The sequence below is a fragment of the Callospermophilus lateralis genome, unplaced genomic scaffold, assembly GCF_048772815.1.
Source record: "Callospermophilus lateralis isolate mCalLat2 unplaced genomic scaffold, mCalLat2.hap1 Scaffold_66, whole genome shotgun sequence".
NCBI classification, from domain to species: Eukaryota; Metazoa; Chordata; class Mammalia; order Rodentia; family Sciuridae; genus Callospermophilus; species Callospermophilus lateralis.
Genome location: NW_027514882.1, coordinates 9037785 through 9059584, shown reverse-complemented (window position 1 = coordinate 9059584; position 21800 = coordinate 9037785). Strand labels below are relative to the sequence as shown.

Here is a 21800-nt window from a genome sequence, read left to right as displayed (position 1 = left end):
TGTGTGGACACGACAGCATCGTGGTCTAGCAAACTAAGCTGGCAGCCGCATCTACAATGTGCTGGATCATCTCAGAGATCCTCAAGGTAGGTAACTGACATCCGTATCTCTCCTCTCAACTGTCTTCCTGGATTTCCATACTTAGCCTGAGACTTCTACTCTTCCATGGGCTCCTAGTGAAATGCTACTCCACCTGGAAATGTACGGCCTACTAGGGGATGTTAGCATTAGAAGATGCTTCTGCCCAGAAGTGGGACCAGAAGTGGGGGCAGTGAGAGACAGGTTACTTTGGAGAGAAAGAAACATAGGTGTAAAGAAACAGAGTACTATTGGTGGGGTGCATCACGGGAGATTTTCAAGTCCCTGAAATGAGAGCTTCTGTCCAAGGGGTAGAAAGAAAGTCCAAAGAGATGGAATTTTTCTTGCAGTACCAATTCCAGACGCCAAACCCAACCATCAGAGAGCTGAGACCCTCAAAACAGGAGCAAGAAGCCAGAGTTGAACATCACAGCTGGAAAAAAAACTGGGGATGATGAAGGCATACCTCTCATTTTATGGCTGGGGTCTCTCAGCACTCAGCTCTCTGTGTGTCCACACTTTAGGATATCTGTTGAGAATCATAGTAATATGTCCATCTTTGCATGACCATTAAAACTATCACACCACCAGGGAGAACAGGGAGTTTCAATTCTGTAGATCATGGAATCCCATCTGACCTCACTTGCCAAACTCTGCTGGGTGATTGTGAATGTAACAGTAAGACAGGTTCCTATTAAAATCTCTACTAACTTGGCTTTTCCATCCAATGGTAGAGACTGGGAAATAAATGGATAATTACAATACAGCACAATAAGGCTTAGGTTTAGGAAAATAATTCAGGGACTAAAATCTGCATTAGTGAAGACTTTCAAAGAGTGTCATTTAAGTTGACAACTTTAAGAACAGATAGTAATAGGCAAACCAGAGTCCGGTTATGCCGGCAAGAGACAATTCTACATGTGTCTTCCAAATTCCATGTCCAGTGACACCACAATAGCCATTTGAAAATGGTGAAGGTAGAAGTATTTACACTATGGAAATTGGCAAGGTTACAATTTCAGGCTGCTTGAGGCATTGACCAGCATGCCATTAGTTAAGAGTGTAGACTATTAGAATGTAGACCAGAGATAACCATGGAAAATGGGAGACATGTACAGGAGTCATGCTGTCTGTATGCTCATTCAGAAAGTTTGGATAAGACTATATTATAGAGAAGTAAGACTACATTGTATCTGTCATACCTATTTTGTTCTCAAGAAATGGAAATTTCAGGATACTGGAAATACAGAAGGCACAAAGCCAGAACAATAATGTGATATACTTTATGGCAAACAGGAACATCCTACAAGCACAGGGAATTCTGTTTTAATTTCCAGAAACAGGAGGGAAGCCTGTGGACCCATGGAAGGTGAGAAACACTGCATGAAAATTCTCGCACAGTCAGGATCTGCAAAGAGCTCTGCCTCATGGGGAAGGGACAAGAAAAGTCCTACCCACTGGAGTGGCAGGTGGTAAGAAAGCTTGCTTCTACTCTAGCTCCAGGTGGGAAAGAAAGTCATTTCATAAGAAGTCAAAACTGTAGTTCTAGGCCTAGTGGGATTAGAGATCAACAATTTTTTCATATCTCACAAAAATCTGAGACCAGTGCAAATACAATGTCATTTCAGGGATTGCTTCAGAAGAAAGCACAAAAGTGTTTCTTCTAGTAGAATTCTTCCATTCTCCACTACCAAAGGACTCCCAGCAAAATCAACAAAAAGTTACAAAAAAAATCTCCTACTGAAGATAAACTCGCAATAAAAACAGCTAAATACACACAGACATCACTATCAATGAAGAGTTTTTGAAAATTCCACAATGCACAACATGTAAAACTATGTTGGAGGGAGCAGAGGAAATTGCTGGAGATAAGCTCTCTGACTGTAAATTTTGATTAAATTTACAAAATAAGAGAAAAAAAGAAAATCCACCTAGAGAGTCCCATAGCATGTTATTCAGGAACAAGAGATTCCTGAAGATCTCTGGGCTGCATCATGGAAGTGGGTGGAGGAGAGAGGCTGGAGGAAAGAAACTAGTTAGTAGGTTGTTTGCAGTGAGCCACTCTGAAGGACCCATGCCTTCCATCTTGAAGCAAGAAGCTCTGATGGATCACTACATTTCATGGTGACTTGGGTGTTATCCAAGAAAGTAGAAGGCAGGTCTTCAGGACCTATACTCACCTATTCCTTTGTAAGACTACCTCATTGTCCTGTTTGGTATAAAATGTTCCACGGAAGTGCCCTTTGTGTTTCCCCTTCTCTTGCTCTGCCTTTGAGTGTGGCCTTCCTAGATGTCAGTCAACCTGCTGACAGCAAACATTATGAAGCTAGACTCAACCTTCTGAAACCTTACCTCTTGCCTCATTTGAATGGCTTCTCCTCAATAAAAGGGAAAAGCATGTGCTCTCTCTCTCTTTCTGTGGACCCTTAAGGTCAGAGGAGCTGTCACAGTTCCCAAAGAAAAGGTATCTCTCTCTTGTATGATTATTTCAAGCAGCCCAGTTCACCTGGAGTGACCCTGAGTGTTTTAGTCAAGTGAAATGCTATAGTTGTTGTTCTAGTCTAGATGAGACCTGGAGGTAACAACAGAAGAGAGGAAATGGGAGTAGTTAATATGATTATTTTAGAAGTATATTCCTCTATAAGAAGAGAATCTAAGACCCAAAAGGTAATTTTTTTTTAACAAGGATCAGCTAGAAATGGAATTCAGAAAATTCTGAGTTAATGTGTATTCTCTGAACACCACAAAGCAGTCTGTACTTGAACAAGAGACCCACAGTTAGAAAAAAATGGCTTTCATGTCTCACAGTTTCCATAATTTGTAACAGATGCAGAAGTAGAAAACCATTAAATGGATGGTGGTTTCTTTCTCCTCTTCTCCTCCTTCCCCAACACATGGATCACTCATCTACCCACTCCCTAACACCTGTGTTACCCAGCCTATCCACTCCCCTCTTAATTTCAGCTCCAGTTCTTTCATGGATGTCAGATGTAAATCTGGCCTCTCTTCACACTGCTGGAGATGCTTTCTGAGAAACTTTTTCTCCATCTGAGCACAGTTGAAGCTCATCAGTCACTCATCTGCTATTTAACAGAGTCAGGGAGGCCAGGATAGAAGGCCAGGTGAGGATGAGTCCAGGGTAGCCTCTCTTTTACTTTCTTGTCTTTTTGGATGCAATATCATAGTATTCATGGAGCCCTGTAACCTCAATCTTGGACATCAAGTAAGGAATCTGTTTAGTATGCAAGTTTATAAATTACTTCCTCTAGACAGCCTGTTCTGAACACCTCCAACTGTCTAAAGTACTTGACAACGCATTGTTCTAAGACCCATTGCCTTACACTGTTCAATTTCCTTTTTAAGTGAACTCATATTTCTTTTTCCAAAGAAATTCCATAATCCTTAAGGGTGGAGAAGCTGTGAGTCCTTAACATACATACATGGATGAATAGATAGATATGTGAATAGATAGATTGATAAATGGATTGACAAATAGATAAATAAATACATAAATTATTAATAATGGAGAGATAAATGAATAATAGGACAGATGAACAGGTATGTGGATGGATAAATGGATGGTAGGATCATGATCTTTAGAAGAAGGAAACCTACTAAAGATTTCTATATCTCTAAGTTAAAGGAGGATGATATGATTTTAAGAAATTAAAACTTATTCAATTTCCCACCAAGCTACATAATATCATTGTGGAAAAGAAGTTCTGTCATCTATCAGGAAAAATTATGAGGGTAGCAAGCAGCATGGCAGCAGAAGGCATTTCTACACCCCTGCTCCCATGGGCTCCCTCTACAAGGTGCTCAGAGGGCATGGCCGAGTGGCAAAGTGGGCCTGTGAGGATACTGTTTTCCATCCGTCAAGAATCATTTTATCCTATGACTCCCCAACCCATGGGTGTTTCTGTCAATCAGGGTGTATGATTCAGTCTTTCATTATCATATCACTTTTTCCCTAGATTTTTCTGATCTCTCATTTATTTTTCAAATTTCTCAAAATTAATTCCCAACCAAAATCCTCCTGTAACCCCCACATTGTCCAGCTCAGTTCTGGGTGAATATCATCAATGATTCTCTTTAAATATTTCAGCATGCATAAAGAAAGAGTTTATTTTTTTATAATTAATACTCCAGCTTGTTCCACAGAAGTGGGTGTGGGGCCACTGTGGCAGTATTAGTAAAGTGTTGTATTGCTTCTTTCAACTTTCCTCTATTTAGAAAGTTTATACAATGACTATGTATTACTTTCATAATGTAAAACAAAATCTTTGTGGGTTGCCTTCCTGAAAGGAGTATTCAAAGCTGAGAGCCTAGTTAGTATTGGGATTGCTTTGCTCTTGAGCTCAGCATGTCTCCTCATTTTATGGACTCCCTGGTCTTTCCCGAGGAAACCAACCTGGGAAATGTCATTTTGACATGCATCTAGGTCAGATGCAGCTGGTGCTAAGAGTCTCTTGGGGATCTTGCCTTGGTGGGTCTCCCAAATTAGAGACACTTAAACTTCTCTGTGCTAATCTTCCTGGGAAATGTCTGCCCCAGGAATGTCCAGGATGTGTGCAGGAAATGAGTTCAGAAGAAATACAGCACACCTTGCATCCTCTCTGTGAACTCCTGAATTCTGTTCCTCTGAATGTACCTGACATTTGAAGAGCATAAGTTCTCTGGGGACACTAAAGACACTATGTTGGCATTTTATAGATGCTGACACAGTGGCTATCCTCCTCACCTGACTCCATTAGGCTGTGAGAATTAAGAGGCAGAGTGGCAAGCTGACAACAATGTCACCATGCCATCCAACCATGAGATGTCCTCAGGTGAATGAATAAAAAGGGCATGCCCAGAAAATCCTGGCACTACTGAATGCATCTATCACTGGAGAAGGAAGAAGTTCCCTCACCTCATGGCAGGACCTCATACAGCTTTTTTATTATAAAATGGAGACAGGAGTGCTTCTTTCCCATTGGTTGATATGAAGAAGAAAGACAGTGACCCCATGATTTCTCAAAACAATGTTGATACAGCAGCAAACATGTTCAGAGTCTACACGAAACAAATGGGGCCACAATTTCTACAAATCATAACTTCTGTCATTTGAAGAAGGGGAAACTGAGGCATCACAGTTTTTTTATAATGAGAATGAGAAGTGTAAGCTTTTATCAACAAATTTGGAATTTTGACAAAGACTTTGGCAATGTAGAATGGATAAAGTGAGAGGTTTATAAGTTTTACATAGTGACACAGGTGCTCAAAGACAGGAATGAGTTGGTACTAGACATTAAATGTGCAACCACCCAAGAAAGTAACAACCCTGTGACTAGGGACTTATTTTTCTGCACTGAGACTTCTGTTTGGTTAGAGCCCATTCCCTTGGTTTTAACAACTTCACACTGGTTGGATAAAAAACAATAAAACAAAACAAAAAGTCTTTTATGAACCAAAACTTTTGATTCTAATATTAAGAGAAATAAATGTAGAAAGTGTCCAATATATCTGTTTCATTTCTTCTTTTATGTACCAATCCATCCAGCTGTTTTGTACAATGTGCCACAGACACAAAGTGAAGGTTCAGCTCTTTGAGGAGGCACCTGAAGGGAGCATTTCTGGGCTCCCTGCAGGAGGTCTTATAAATCAATGAGTTCCAAATCTGAGTAATAAAATCTACAAAATACAAAGGGAAAGGACAGAAGACAGTGAAGAATATTCTTGGAAACTAAGCAAAATATGGGATAAAGATTGATCTCAGTGAAAGTTATTTACAAAGTCTTTAACAAAAACAAAACATAACACGACAAGTCATTTGTATCTGACTTTAATTGACTTCAGTATTCAGAGAAGAAAAAGCACTGTTATAATCTCTAGACTTATCATCACAAAGACGGTAGGGAGTAGTGAAGAAGACTCTTCCATGGTCCCTCTCAGATTGGAACTGGCTCTGCTTGTACACTTCCTTGACTTTTCTTAAGCTCCAGTCATCCAAGTAATATAGAGCACTTGGGTTAGGAGTTCTGTCTCCTCTGGTGAGGAGTACCTTGGGAGTCAGTATAGCCCCTTTACTCTGCACTCTTCTAGAAAGAGAGGTAGAAGGATGGTCAGGGGATATTACTGCTATCTGCACAGATACTCTTGGTTTTTTCCAACTCAATTTTTTTACTATTCTTCAGTCACCCATAAGTGCTACTTGTGCTACTTTTAGGAGGAAAGCTAATTTTTTTTCTGAGAATCAAATATTCCCTTTCTCTTCTAAAGTTAGTCATCTACCCTTTGCAAGAATTTTAAATTTTCAAATAGTAATGATACTGAAATTTAACCCTCTTAGAAATTTAATACAACTGGCTCTACATCTTTATTTTCTATGTACACTAAACAACTTTGGGGTGGCTATCATTTATGGATCATTGACTGAACTGTGAGGATTGTCTGATGATTGTGGTATAAAATGATCAACCTTAGAAGACTAATTATTTGGGCTGGGGTTGTGGTTCAGCAGTATTACACTAGCCAAGCACGTGTGAGACCCTGGGCGTGATCCTCAGCACCACATACAAAATAAATTAAAAAAAGATATTGAGTCCAACTACAACTAATAAATAAATAAATATTTTAAAAGATGTTTAATTAATTTATTAAATCTTTTCTCAATTTAAGTCTACTACATGCTAATTAGAGGATTAAAAATCAATCGACTAAATAAGGAAATAAGCTTTCAGAATTCCAAGGTGAGCTTCCTGTACAAACTCATTTTATAAAATATTTAAATTCAGAGTAAGTACTAGTTATATTGTTTTCAACTTTTATTAATGTCAGTGGAAAATATATTAAATCAAGAGGAAAAAAGTATCTTTCACTGTCACAGAAATTCAAGGGACAAAAAATTTATAAGCATTGTATAGTAACTTATACTATATAATTCTTGATAAAATTTAAGTTTCTTTTGCCAAAATATAAAGAAATAGTTTTGTTTAAATCAATGCAAAATCTATTAACAGTAAAAGAAAAGTTTTAGATATAACCAATTTCAGTGTAATATAATTAATTACATTCTTTTCACCAAAATTATTTTGAAGTTATTCTGATTAACCCTTTGGAGTCTATAAATATTCTTGGAATACTAAAAAACAAAAATATTTTTGAACAGCTCACTCATCTGATGAAATAATAAAGGATCCCCTGTTCCCATTCCTAATAGAATGTTTAAGGAAGTTTCACTGTGTTTGGGGTTTGCTTTCTAAATTTTAAAAGTAACTTTGCTTATCATGGCAAATGCAGAGTTGCATGGTAAATCATAAGTAAATCTCCCTAGGTACCAATAGTGAGTTTTATCAAGCCACATAAAGTTGTAAGATGCCTGACTCTATTACATTTATTATGAGATTAAAGTGGATAAAATTTAATTGGTACTTATGTTGGTTTGGAAGAATAACATCTTACCAACAAAACCAAGGATTTCTCTAAGAACATGTAGTAAAGCAACAAACTGGCACTTCCCTCTCTTTTGGTCATGCCACTATACTGAATTACATGCACAAAATCCTAAACACAGGCTCTTAAGTAGAGCCTGATAAATAGCAATTTCAATGATATCAGATAGAGAAAAATACTTAGAGTATTCTTTGTGAGATCATACCCCAGGAAAAATAAAGTTTAACCAAGAAATTTCATTGCGGTTGAAATGGTTGCCAGTCTGTTCATCTAATGGGGAACTTCAAAATTCAGACAGGGATAGGTACTTCTGTTTCTTTTTGGAGTCTTCTTGCTACTGATGTAGTTACACTGTTCTTTTGTTCGTGTTTATCTTATTTTATTCTATTATTTAAATGGAGAAATAGAAATAACCAATTTGTAATATCTAATTTAAAAGCTACTCCACTGTGAGAGGAAAAAATTATATAATTGGTTCCAAAAGTCATATCTAATTTCTGCAAGGTGCTCTATGTTCTTGGATTGTTCTAGCAATACAGCAGTAACAGACAGTGCTTCTTGTGTGACCACCTCATTAAGAATCAAAGCACATCTGTTCTCTGTCCTACAGGTACCAGAACATATTTTGGTTAGGTATAAAGTGGAATAATTATTTCAAATCTGATATATCTACAAGTTGAAAAGCCTTACAGGGAGGTTTCACCCTGTCATGTTTACTTAGAGGTCTGGATTTTCAAAAGCCACTTCTCCAGACTAGTTTCTGTAGTGGTTCATGTAAACAAAACATAAGTAAGACTATTCCTTCTGTAGCTGCTTTCATGGAACAGCAGGATTACCTGAAAGTGTGATGTTAACTAAATATAACACAGGCAAAGAGTGAGCTTCTGTGTTAACCACCCAGTGATCTAAATGTAAAAGGTCATCACCGGAAAAGAGCAGATACAAATATTTTCATGTTTCAGCAAGAAAGAAGTTCTGCTATACATCATCTTTTGTAGGAGTAGAGAAATATATATTTTTGACTCCAGAAAAATCCACCACTGACCCGGCAGTACTTTTCAATAGCCAGTACTGCTTCCCAGCTCCACTGACTCTATCTTGAATCATGAGTAAACATCCCTAGGTACAAATAGGTTTAAATTACTTCTGGCTGGAGGATATAATACTTTTCAGCCTGCTGGAGAGCCACAGCCTCCACTGCACCATCAAACTTGAATGCAAACATTCCCCCATCAAAGCAAGCCAAATGTCCCATCTTCTTTTCCAAGTGCCTATTCTTGCATAATCCAATAAAGATAAGACCACCCTGAGACTTCTTAATAAGGTGTTTCTCTATAGCCTCAATAGCATCATCATACATCTTTCTTGCCTCATGATCTGTTTTATCTGATATCAACCATCTATATTCATAGATACTGTCCCCCATACCACCAACTAATGTATAATACTTACCCCAGTGCCCTGTTTTGGGGTTCAAATAATTTGGATAAATGCCATTTGGATGATCCATTTGCTAAAGTACTTTCTGAATATGCACAACCTTTTTATAGTAAATCAGGTTCCCTGTCAAGTAGCTGAGGTGGACAAATTCCATATGTAATGTACCAGATTCAGCCAGAATGCTGCTACCTGCAGATGCCCACCCCCAATTTCTCCCTACTCCAGTTTTCAGATTCACCTTTCCCCAGGGAATCCCAGTAGGTGTGTCAAAAGAAGTTGGGACTTTCTCATCCAACTCTACTGCTTTAATCTTGAATATCTCTTCTCCTGAAAGGTAATATGCTGCAAGAGACGTCCAATAAATCAAATGTTAACTTCAAACAGACACCTCTGAATTCACACTGAAATCAAGGTTGTCTTCAATCCATCTTTGTCCAACAAGAAATTCACCATGAAGTCCCATGATATAAAGGGTATCCAAAGCATCTACTATGGTAGTACTCAACTGTGAACTTCCAAATAGGTTAGTATAGTGTCCTTTCCTTGCAGTAGGTCTGAGTTCATTATGACCCCATTCATATGTCCTATAATTATCCCAGGCATGTTTCATCATCTCTTTAAATTTTTTCCCCATTTTCTCATGTCACTGTCTACTAGTCCTCCACCACTTATTCCTACAAGATTTAGAATAGGGACTGGTGGCAGAGGTTTGCTTTCTTTTAATATTTATTTTTTAGTTGTAGTTGAACACAATAACTTTATTTCACTTATTTAATTTTATGTGGTGCTGAGTATTGAACCCAGTGCCTACATGACAGGTGAGAGCACAACCATTTGAGCCACATACCCAACCCCTGTATTTCCTCTTTTGACTTCTTTAATTTTTCTTATGCTTCTTGCAGGGCCTTCTCATAGTCTGGTTGAATTTTATTTCTCAGATGGTGGTCTTCTTTTCCTCTGTGTCTATGTTCATCAGGTCCATGGATCAGGAAGACTCCAGGAGTTTTAGCCCCTTTGTGGGCATCTATATGAAGAATTAATACATCTTCTAAGCCCAGATCAATGTGTTTGTGTTTTGAAGAGTCTGGAAGGAAGAAATTGCCCAAAACATAGGGTGAGGAAGGCACTAAGAATAAGGAGAAGGATAAACTTCTCAGAAAGTCTCAAGATAGCTTGTGATGTGGGAAGCAGGGTGGCCCCAGGTTCAGAGGTGGAATCGAGCATCCCAACAGGGGCAGCAGGACTGGGGGTAGTCATCCTTTAGGCTCTTGGACAAGATATTTTATAAAATTCTCATAACAAATGTACTAGACATTGAACCGTTTTCAAAATCTTGACAAATAGCATAAACTCAAATTTTTACCTCTCACAGGAGTGTTGTGTTTTTTAAAAAGTATCTCTTTCATTCTCGCCCAATTACATCTGGAAACCTAGGTGGCCTTCCAAATGATTGCTAGTTTTATGTCCTGTGATATCTTCCTGCCATTAGGCTTTATATACTGCATCAAGTTGTTACAAGTCTTCTCTTTATTCCTGGGAGTAGATCCCGCAAACCACAATGCAGAAAAACTGCAAGGTGGGTTCTTCCATTTCCGCACCCCAGTGAGATGATCAAATGTGGTCTCCCTCCCCCACCAGGAGGATGGCGAGGTCTAAGAACTTGTAGAAGGTCCACTTAATCTCCTCGATGTCTCTATTCCACTGTCTCTTAACATTCATGGTGGTGGGGGAAAGGGGGCAAGTGTCTGGGGAAATGCAGATCTCCTTAGAAGTCTCCCAAAAGGGTGGAAGGTCTCCCACCTCTCAGGAAGGCTGAGGCAGCTGCGGTGGGTGAAGCAAGGAGGTTGGAGCCGACGATCACCCGCACCTCACCACCCGCCCCGCAGACACCTGGCGCCTATGCTGCACCTTCCACTGTCCACCCACAGGGCAATCACGCCTCAAATACTTGACTCCTGGGATCTGCCGCTGCACTGTTGGTTAGGGAGTGGAACTTCCTCTTCTGGAGGCCACCCAGCGGCCCCGACGTGTGCGGTGGAGGGGAGGCCCAGCAGCCGCACCCACAAGGGTCCTCCTCCTCCTCCTCCTCCTCCTTCTCCCAGCGGCCAGTTCAGTCGACCAGGCACCTGCACACGAGCCTGGACACCGCTGAAGGTGTCGCGCCCCGCCACAGAGACCGACCCCATGCCTCCGCTGCCCTGGCCCTTGTCCCAGAGCCTGGGACAGGCGCCTGCTCATTCTTCACTGCGCCCTGTGGAGGCGGAGGTCTCAGGCCGAGGGAGCTACCGCGCCTCAGCTTGCAGAGGTCGGCTCTGGCTTCTTCCAGCCCTGCCACCGGCCCCCACTGGGGACCTCCTCTGCGCTGCCTCCTGTACCTCGCAGCGGTTTGCCCTGCCGGCGGCGGGAGAGGTGGTGCTCCCACGCATGCGGGGCTGCAGCCTGGGCCCAGTCCGCAGTCTCCATAGGCCCAGAGAGCAGAACCACCTCGGGGCCAACACCTCAGGGCGCATGCCTTAGAGCAGTCGGGCGGAGGAGCGGGTGAGGGGACATGGACCAACCTGCCATCCACAGTTGTTTTTTTTTTTTTTTTTTTTTAACCAGAAGTCACAGGTACACTAAGATGGAATCAAGCTTGAAATTTAAAAATGTAACTGCAGAGGTTTCACCTTTTTAAAAAATTCATATTTAAAATAGTCCTAGGAATAGAAGAGTGTCTTTTCACAGAGCCACCATCTTTAATCTTTCATATTTGTTGCATTATACAGTGACTGTTACATAATAACTCTCAATAAAAATAGCTACTTTAATGAAAGCTCTTCTTAACCAGCAGGACAGAAGATCATCCCCCAAGGATGATGGGGAGAATCTGTTAGTTAAATGAACCTATTTCCTCTGTAAAGAATCCTGCCTCAGCAATTTTATTATATCAACAGAAAATGATTAATTCATGGTCCAAAAGAAAGGTAGAAGATAATATGTTTGTGCATTATACAGTGCTTATCACTGTTGTTGAATGTGACTGTGAAGCTTGTGCCTGTTTTCTCTAAGTCCAGCCACTGATGTAGTACCCAAAATACAAAAATAAAAAAAATCAAGGAGGGAAATTATATTGGTAGTATATTAAGGGTATGGATTAAGAGAGAAAAGAGCAGAACTTGAATCAGAAGTTTATATGCAAAAGGATGCACTCCTACCCAGTACCCAGGTAACTCAGGGTAAGGAGCTGTATGTGTTTTATGTTTAAAATTATAAATTTTTAACAAATTCCCAGTAATACTAACTTGAATTTTGCTTTTATTTTTGTTATTGTTTTCCAATGAACTGACCAATTTTAAATGCCCAATAGATCAGGGCTTCTGTGGTATTATTGTTCTAAATGCAGACTTAAAGTTTCAAGTTTATGCCACCAAAACGCATACTGATTGACAGTTTATTGCCAAGAAGATAATCAGTGGCCCTGTAGATGAGGGGGAGATTGAGAATCCCTCAGATGGCAGCTGCCAATGTCCTGGGGCAACTCATTGACCTAGAAAGCAGATGTCAGTACTCTCACAACAAAAATAAAAGAAACAACTCTATGAGATGATGAGTCTATCAATTTGTGTAACATTTTTAATCATTTTGCTGTGTACATCAAATATATATATATATATACTAACACATTACATAATTCCCTTTAAATATTAACAAAAAGTAAAGGAAAAAAACAGAGAATGAAAAATTAAATAAGAAAGGCAGGGTACTGGGTTCAAGTCCAGATGCAATGAAAAACATAGTGTGTGACCTTGGACAGTCTCCCCTCTCAGGCCTTCGTCACCTGAACAGCAAAATGCATTGAGTTAGATAAGGTCTTAAGTCCCCCTGGTTTGCTGAAGCTTTGCCATAGGCATTGTTGCAAAATGTCCCAGATCCTCCATCCCATCAGCCCCTGTATCATGAATGGTACTCAAGGGTGACTGGGCTGTTTTACAGACAGAAGTCATATGATCCCAGAATCATGGAAGAGCACTGCCTTTCTGAGCTTGTCTTTGTTGATACCATCATCGGTCAGTCTGGCTCAAAGTCAGTCATCAGACCCACAAAGAAGGAAGATGCACATCTGCATGTTCTTTCTGAAAAAATCCCCAAGGTCAATTATCCAAGGCTGCCAAATAGAATGTTCCAAGTGATCCTGCATTTGTTTGTGTTTGCACAGAACAAAATACTCCCAGACTCTCCATGGGGATTTCATTTTTTTTCCTACAGGAATGGGCTCACAGGGAACTCCAACTTATTTGTAATGTTTTCATATTGTCAAATTTTTTAACCACATTTGTAATCAGCAAACAAAATGTGCTAATTTTCAAAAAGAGTCAGGAAAAAGTAGTTGTGCAACAAAATCAGGGGCTGTTTTATTCACCCCATGTCCTCATCTCATCATTTCCCATCTTATTCAGCACCTCAGCTACTGCTCAGCTCAACATGCAGATTTCAATAGAAACATAGAAGAGGGGAAATCAGGGGCTGTTTTATTCACCCCATGTCCTCATCTCATCATTTCCCATTTTATTCAGCACCTCAGCTACTACTCAGCTCAACATGCAGACTTCAATAGAAACATAGAAGAGGGGAAGCTTGAGGAAAGAATTGTGAACTCATGTATCATGTAGATGAGATTTGAACCCAGATCTCTCAAATCCAAGTAAGGGCCACCAGTTAGCTAATAATAGAGGGATTCTCCCAGGGTGCTTCCTGTTGCCTGTTAAATGAAGCACCCTTAGACCTTTCTTTAACTGTCTTTAAAATGCAATAGGGAACTGGGTGTGGGATGTACACCTGTAATCTGACTTGGGGGGCTTGGGATCCTCAGGCAGGAGGATCAAAAGCCAGCCTCAGCAACTTTCAAAACCAAGACCCTGAAAAACTCAGCAAGATTCTGTTTCTAAAATTTTTTTTAAAGGCTGAGAATGTGGCTCTGTGGTAAAGCACTCCTGACTTAAATCCCTAGTACCCCAGAAATAAATGAATAAAATCACTAGGGAGGTACTTGGGCTGCAATTACCTAAGGTGTTTGTAAAATGCAAATTTCAGGAACCTCAGATTCCTCATAATCTGTCTCTGAGGCAGAGTCCAGGAACCCACATTTCACCCTGCTCCAGGGTAATCTTCTGAACAACTGGTTTAGAAATTATCACCATCCAACTTGGAGAGTCTCTTCCTAATTTTGGCCTCACACTGGGCTTCAAATTGTTAGATTAGGCTAATGGATGTGAAAAAGAATTGGTCTGGGGGAAGTCTGCTTAGCCATGGCCAAACAATTCAGGCCAGTGCAACCCAGGAACACCCAGGACCACACCCCTAACTAACCTCCACCACCTTGTCCCTAAAGTCAGCATTGATCTCCAACACAGAGATTGGTGGATTCTTTCCACCTTAGCCAATTACTGTGAAAATTAATTTGTGCTACATGGCCTGAGCAAGTGGAACACATGATAAATTTAATACATTAATTTTGAGTTTCACAGAACCCAAAGTCTGGAGCCTACAGGACTATTAGTCTTTTTGAGTAAAGAAAATGACAGAACATCTTTCAGAGAGACAGGTGGTCCCTGATGTGCTGAGGTCCCTACTAATCCCTCTTTCTCTCCAAATGCTTTGGGGTCAGGGGCTTTGTCCATGGAGGTGATGGTTGGGCATCATTCCCAGGATTGTTAGGTGAATGCAGAATGAAAACAAATTAATGAAGGGGAGAGGCTGGTTCCCAATCCAAAAGTGTCTTTGCACATTCCTCAAATACCAATTCACTAGACATCATTGTGAAAACCTCCCTTGACCCAGAGTTTGGCCAAAGCAGTAGAAATGTTTTTTCTGCTTAGGGAAAATGACTCCAAGAATCTCTGAGAGAAAGAGGGACAGGGAGGAATGAATTTGCTGTACATTTTGTACAAAGTTGAAGGCATCCTGCATGTGGGTCTCTTCTGCCACCTGGGATGGCTGTGGTGACTGGGATTTGATGGAGGTTAAATGCTGACACAGATGTTTTCCTGAAGCTGTCACTGTTGCTGGTCATTCATGGATATGGAAGACATCCTGTGGCCTTCTACTGTGCACCAGGGATCTCACAGTTGAGTTGGGAAGAAAGACAAGTAAGCCACAGGGGTGCCACATCTTGACTTGCTTCTTTCCTACACTCTTATATTCAAGAATTCCTGAACCCATACTGCAGCCTGGGGAGGGGGTGGAGGACATGGGGACAGAGAGAAGAGGATTAACATGTACCAGAGTACAGATGGACAGGAGGAATAATTTCTAATATTTTGTCGGACAATAAGGTAACTATGATTGACAATAGTTAACTCTTTACTTTAAAATAGTTCATGGAGAGGAGTTTGAACATGCCTAACACAAAGAAATGACAAATGTTGGAGGTGATGGATGTGTTAATGGCTTGTATCTGATCATTACACTGCATACATGTACTTATAGGTCACACTGTTTCCATCAATATGAACAATGATTAGGAATCAAATAATTTTTTTTAAACTTAATAAAGAACTCTCAAACCTACACACCATCTTACTTGCAGACAGCAGTAAACAGTGACTTTTTATTCTTGGATTGTACTTTTCTGCACAGAAATCTGATTTTGGTGACCCTGCACACAACAAAGAGCTTATGTTCAGCACTTTACAAATTCTGTTTCCTTTTCAGACCATCCTGTACCTTCCAAGAAGAGTGTTTGATCATCATCTTTGTACAGAACAGAAACAGAGGCAACAAAAGGTGAGAGGATATGCTAATGATCAGAGTAGAGGGTGTCCAGCCCAGGCTGTCTGACTTCTAGTGCTTCCTCAAAACCTCCCTGCTGTCCACTGAGCTTCATTCATCATCTAACTCCATCTCCCTCGCCCAGAGATATGGTGAATGCAGGCCAGGATCAGTGACTCTCCTGGAACTTATTATCCTTTGTTATTTTTGCTTTGAAATTTTATCCCATTTGTTTAAAGCCCCATACATATTTTTTGCAACCCTGTGACACAAATGAAGGTGCCAAGAACCTGGGCAGAGCATTCTGCAGGCACCAACTCTCAATTGTTCCATTCAGGTCCTAGACCCTGAACTTCCATTGTTCCTTCTTCAAGTTTCCCCAGATCTGTTCCTCTGAATGCTAAGAAGGTTTTTCTCCTCTCTCCCAATCTCCCCAGCAGCCAATAAATTGCAAATCCCCATGTCTGACCTGATAGCTTGTGATAGATTACCACATCAAATGTCAGCTTGGAGGAGGAAATTTCTATAAGGAAGTCACCAAGATTCACAGCCATCCTTCCTACTCTGATTTCCCATGTCCCCCCTCTACACATTGCCACTACCACCAGTAAGGTCAGCTCTCTACAGACACCCCTGATTATGATAAATATGTGTGACATCTCTCTTCCTCATGGCAGTGTTCTCCATGAGAGTGACAGGCTCAGGATGCAGCATCTCAGCCTAGCTTCTCTTAACCCTCTGCGTGCATGTGGCCATTTTTTTCCAGGAGCCACTGCATGGCTGGACATGGTTGATGTGGCTATGGGGGATTGCAAGGGAAGTCAAAAACTCTGTACAGGGAACATGGTTACAATTCCCCGGGGAGGATAAAGAGGGGCCAGAGATAGCTCCTTCCAGAACTTGACATCACATATCTGGATCCAATGTTTGCTGTTCACAAGAGAATTCTGATGGCTGTACCATAAATCCAGATCCAGGTTCCATTTTCCCTCATCCAAACCAAGCAATCATATCAATAATAATAAGTCAGGGACTCACAGAGAAGACTATAGTTTCCACTGAGCTAACAAATACTATCCCAGAATGCCTCAGGATCTTTGACTCACCATTTCTATTCTATCTTCCAGATATGAACATAAATGGCTACATCAAATCATGCAGATCTATAATGGAACATCCCCTTCTATGGAAGCCTTCCTAGATGAACCTGCTCATTTGCCCTCCCATTATGGTCAGCTCCCTTGCTTTATCTTCATAGCAATTCACAATCTAATGCTAGTTGACATTTGTTCTGTCTCTGTCTGTTTGCCTCTAGAGTTTGTTAGGACAGAGATTAAACCTTGTTCTTAGCTTCATCCAAGTTGTCTCACCCAATATCTAACACATAGGAGAAACTTACATATATTTGTTGAGTGGATGCATAAGTGGGTTCCATTTGTAATTCATCTGAACTCTATAAGGTGTTGTTGGCTTTATGAAGAAACAGAAATGGACCTTGGATGAGCTAAGTATACTCTTCATTGTGCAAAATTTTCTGAAGTTCTAAGACACTCAGAAAATGTGAATATTCTTAATGCAATATTTATTTTAAATGAGTGCAAAAACTTCCACAATAATGAAAACTTCAAAACTTTATTAAATAAAGTCACACAGGGCACCACATCCTCCTGATCCTAATCCTGAGCCACAAATTCTACATTTATTTAAAATGTTGATAATTTGCTCATCATGCATTTTTGCATTCATTTGCAATTTAAAGATATCGCACTAAAATATTAATTACCTTGCTTATATTTTTGGTAACCCTTTAAACTGTGTCCCTCAGACAAGTGTTTCCCACACCTCACTCTAGTTATGGGCAGAAAATTCTAGTTGAAACATCAGCTTTGCCTCAAACAACTCGTTTTTATTTATTATTATGTGGTGCTGAGGATCAAACCTAGGGCCTCGCATGTGCTAGGTGAGTGCTCTACCACTGATCCACAACCCCAGCCCAAACAGCTCTTCTTTGTTCTACCCAGAGCTTACTAGAGGCACACCACGTAATTGGAGTCTGTCTTTAATTTTTAGAGGATTTCTTGAGGGCCAGAACTTTGTAGTTCTTTCATACATCTGCAGTTCATGAACATAACACTCAAACAAAAAGGGGAAATAGAAGCATTGCAATCACGCACACAAAAACCTGACCTCCGATCACATGATCCTTTCAGTACACAGGAAACCACTGCACTGGATTTAGTTTTATTTTTCCCATCAATCTTTTTACACCATCAGCTATATAGCCATATTACAAATATATAGTAATTTTTATGGTTTGAATGTGTTCCCTCCCATGTTATTGTGTTGGAGACTTGATCCTTAGTGTAGCAGTGCTGAGAGGTATGGCCTTGCAGAGGGGATGACAGTGCAGGCCTTATAGATGGATTAATGTGGTTACAACCCGTTTTTCATGAAAGTGAAGACGGTCCCTCTTCCTCTTTCTTACCAGCCCTCTCATTGTGTGTTGCGTTTCAGCAGGGGATGATGACAGAAAGAGGCCATTGTCAGATATGACCACTTGATCTTGGACCACCTAGCCTTCAGAACCATGAATCAAGTAAACTTCAATTGTCTACAAATTACCTAATCTGTGGCATTTTGGAATAGCAGCACAAAATGGATTAAAACAGTAATGTACAAATTTAAATGTCCATCCTGTAATATTTTAAATATTCCTCTATAGCTTAATCTTTTCTTTCATATCACATTTGCAAGGGCAATTCATGTTGATGACTCTCTAGTTTAAGTATCAGGAAATTTTTCTGTAAATATACAACTAGTAGAACTGGGTGCCGTGGCACATGCCTATAAACCTAGCATCTTAGGAGGCTGAGGCACAAGGATTGAGAATTCAATGCCAGCCTCAGCACTTTATCCAAGCACTAAGCAACTCAGTGAGACCCTGTATCAAAATAAATATAAAAAAGTGTTGGGGGTGTGGCTCAGTGATTAAGCACCCATGATTTCAATCCCTGGTACCAAAAAGAAGGAAGGAAGGAAGGAAGGAAGGAAGGAAGGAAGGAAGGAAGGAAGGAAGGAAAGAGAGAGAGAGAGAGAGAGAGAGAGAGAGAGAGAGAGAGAAAGAAAGAGAGAGAGAGAAAAAAAGAGAGAGGACTAGTAAATCCTTAGTTTTTGCAGGCCATATGGTTTCCAGTTGCAGCCACTCAGCCCAATCATGCTAGCAGGAAGGTGCCCTTATTCTATAAGTTAATAAATGGACTCTAATAAACTTTATCTGCCAAAAAGCAGGAAATAAACTGGATTTAATGTGGGGGCCATAGCTTGGAATCTCTTCACACACTCTCCCTCTGGGGAACTCATTTTTAAAGTAAATAACTGTGTCCCACCCATCCTCCTATTAACAAACTCTCACCTGGGCATTACATCCCTTTGATCTGCACATGCTTCTGCTATGAACTCTCTGGCTTTTTGTAGACACATGGGTGATATTCTCCAGCACATATCCATAGAATTGAAATTGCTGGCCATCAGCTATGAACATCTTCATCTTCCATAGACAATGTCAGGTTGGTTAAGAGCAGTGAGACGAGTGTGACTCCCCTTGGTAGTGCAGAGAGTTCATGCTGCTGTGCATCTTGGGCAACATTTGGCTACATTGGACTTTTTGGTTTTGCCAGTCTGAAATGTGACCTGGTACCTAGTTTTGTGATTATTTGCCTTTCCTGCTTGCTAGTTAGATTAACATCTTTTCATGACTTTATTGGCCATATGAGTTGTTGACCACATGAACATTTGAAATAAGAGCCTCCTACACAACTCCAAGGATATTCTTATTTATATTTTTGAACCATTTCTTTTCCTATTTGAATGTTTGTTTTCAAATTGATTTGAGGAAGTTATTTACACTTTGTGGTTTCTCTTTGACAGTTTTATGAGCTGCCCATTTTTACTCCAAGTACATATTGTGTCTTTATGTTTTGATCAATGGAATTTCTTAACTTTAGTGTAGTCAGAATGTCATTTTCCCTTGTGATTTGTGCTTCTGTGACTCATTTAAGAAATTCTTCCTTTAGAGCAGATGAGGTTGGCATGACTCTCACTTTTAAATTAGTTTTACACAATTTCCCAGAGCCTCAGTTTTCTCCTCTGTGAAATGGGCATAACAGTGGCACATGCCTCATGTATCATTCCCAGGGTGTGTGAAGCAAGTAGCAGAGCATGAGGCAGGTAGTCATTCTTCCCTTCAGCTGACTCCACACCTAAGGAGCCCCACACAGGGACTTGTGAGATGGCATGTAGATAGACACCTGGCTCTCTGGCCCACTTGTGTTCTGCTGGAGTTCAGTACTCAACTTTTCTGATTTTTCTAGCTTCTGTTTCAGCATTGTTAGCTCCCTGTGCAAAAACAGACACTTTACCAGAAACAATTCCAGCCCAGAAACTCACATCACACTCTTGTTCAGTGGATTAAAATGGCAGTCAGAAAAGAGAAATATGGCCTAGTGATCTCTTGCAAATAAACCACAATGTTTTATATGTTTCAAAATTGTAAAAGAGTAGATTTTAAATGTTTTCACCATACCCTTAAAAGTTGAGTATATGAGGTGATGGATTAGTCTCATTTCATCACTCTCCATAAATAGGTGGAGTTATTATTTATCAATCAAAAATAAAATTTAGCATGTGCAAAGTCCTGGGTTTAAACCAAAGCACTTCAAAATAAATGATTAATTAATTGGTTAATTAATTAATATGTCTAAAACAGAATGGTTGGGGAATGGTGTGGTGACCAGCCAGCATGTCGTAATGATGCCTAAGTGCTCAGTTCCAAAAGACTTCTTTTTTCACCATTTCGAAAAGTCCACATCTGGCCTGGGGTTTTGGCTCAGTGGTACAGCACCCGCCTAGCACATGCAAAGCCCTGGGTTCAATCCTCAGCACCCCATAAAAATAAACAAATTTTAAAAAGTCCATGTGTCTTCTCATATCAGTCTGGCCAAAGCATCCCAGTCTAGAAGATGTGTGTCAATCCCCAGAAGGGGTCCATTGTTCACCCTGAGATGGGACACGCTGTTGTGGACATGTGCTCAGTGCTTCATTCTCCAAGGTAGATCACTCTTCTGCCAGTTCCCCTGCCCTAACCTATGATGCCACCATTGGGAGAAGCTCACATGCTCACTGAAGGCTAGGGAAAATAAACTACATCCACACAGAGAGAGTCATGTCACTGTACAGAGGAAAATGAACAAGACTAATTTAAAATATATATATATATATACACATAAATATATAATATAAGTAAACACACACATAAATATATATAATATATGTAAACACACACACACATATACACACACATTTATGTATATTGGTACCAGGGATTGAACTAAGGGGCACCCAACCACTGAGTCACATCCCCACCCTTATTTTGTATTTTATTTACAGATAGGATCTCATTGAGTTGCTTTGTGCCTCACTTTTGCTGAGGCTGGTTTGAACTTGAGATCCTCCTGCTTCATCCTCCTAGTCACTGGGATTACAGGCATGCACCACCACTTCCAGTTTCAGAATATATTTTTAAGTGCAAAATGTAAGGTGGTAAGGAGAATATATAGGTTTAGCATCCTTATCCAAAGCAAAAGGGGCCAGAGTGCTCTGGTTTTCAGAGATTTTCAGATTTGGGAATATTTGCTTTTATTTTACGTGTTGAGATTTTCAGAATGCTGATGTTCAACTGGCATAGTATTCACTTTTTACAAAAGAAAGAACAAAGTGTGTGTGTGTGTGTGTGTGTGTGTGTGTGTGTGTGCATGTGCTTGTGCATCCCTAGATAGTGCTGTTGGAGGATGGCCGGTGTCAATGGAGGCACCCAGAAGGAGGCATTGAGGAATGCTTGGAAGAACATTTCCAGGTCAAAAGTTCTCAGGATTAAGTCACCAGGTTCTAGGTGCCAGATGGGGTACAGGGAGAAACATCCACCCTTCTGCTGCTTCATGGGCTGACCTCTTTGGCTTGAAGCTGCTCATTCCTGATGGTGGCACTCAGCAGTGGCTGAAGGGAATCAAAGAGCTGTCACCATGGCCAGTCCTTGACTGCCAGAA

The 21800-nt window shown here is 40.4% G+C and overlaps 1 pseudogene; it reads right to left on the bottom strand.

Moving 5' to 3' along the window:
* Nucleotides 1–8328: 8328 nt before the first annotated feature.
* On the bottom strand, nucleotides 8329–11138 carry LOC143389843 (mannosyl-oligosaccharide 1,2-alpha-mannosidase IB pseudogene; annotated as a pseudogene).
* Nucleotides 11139–21800: the final 10662 nt, after the last annotated feature.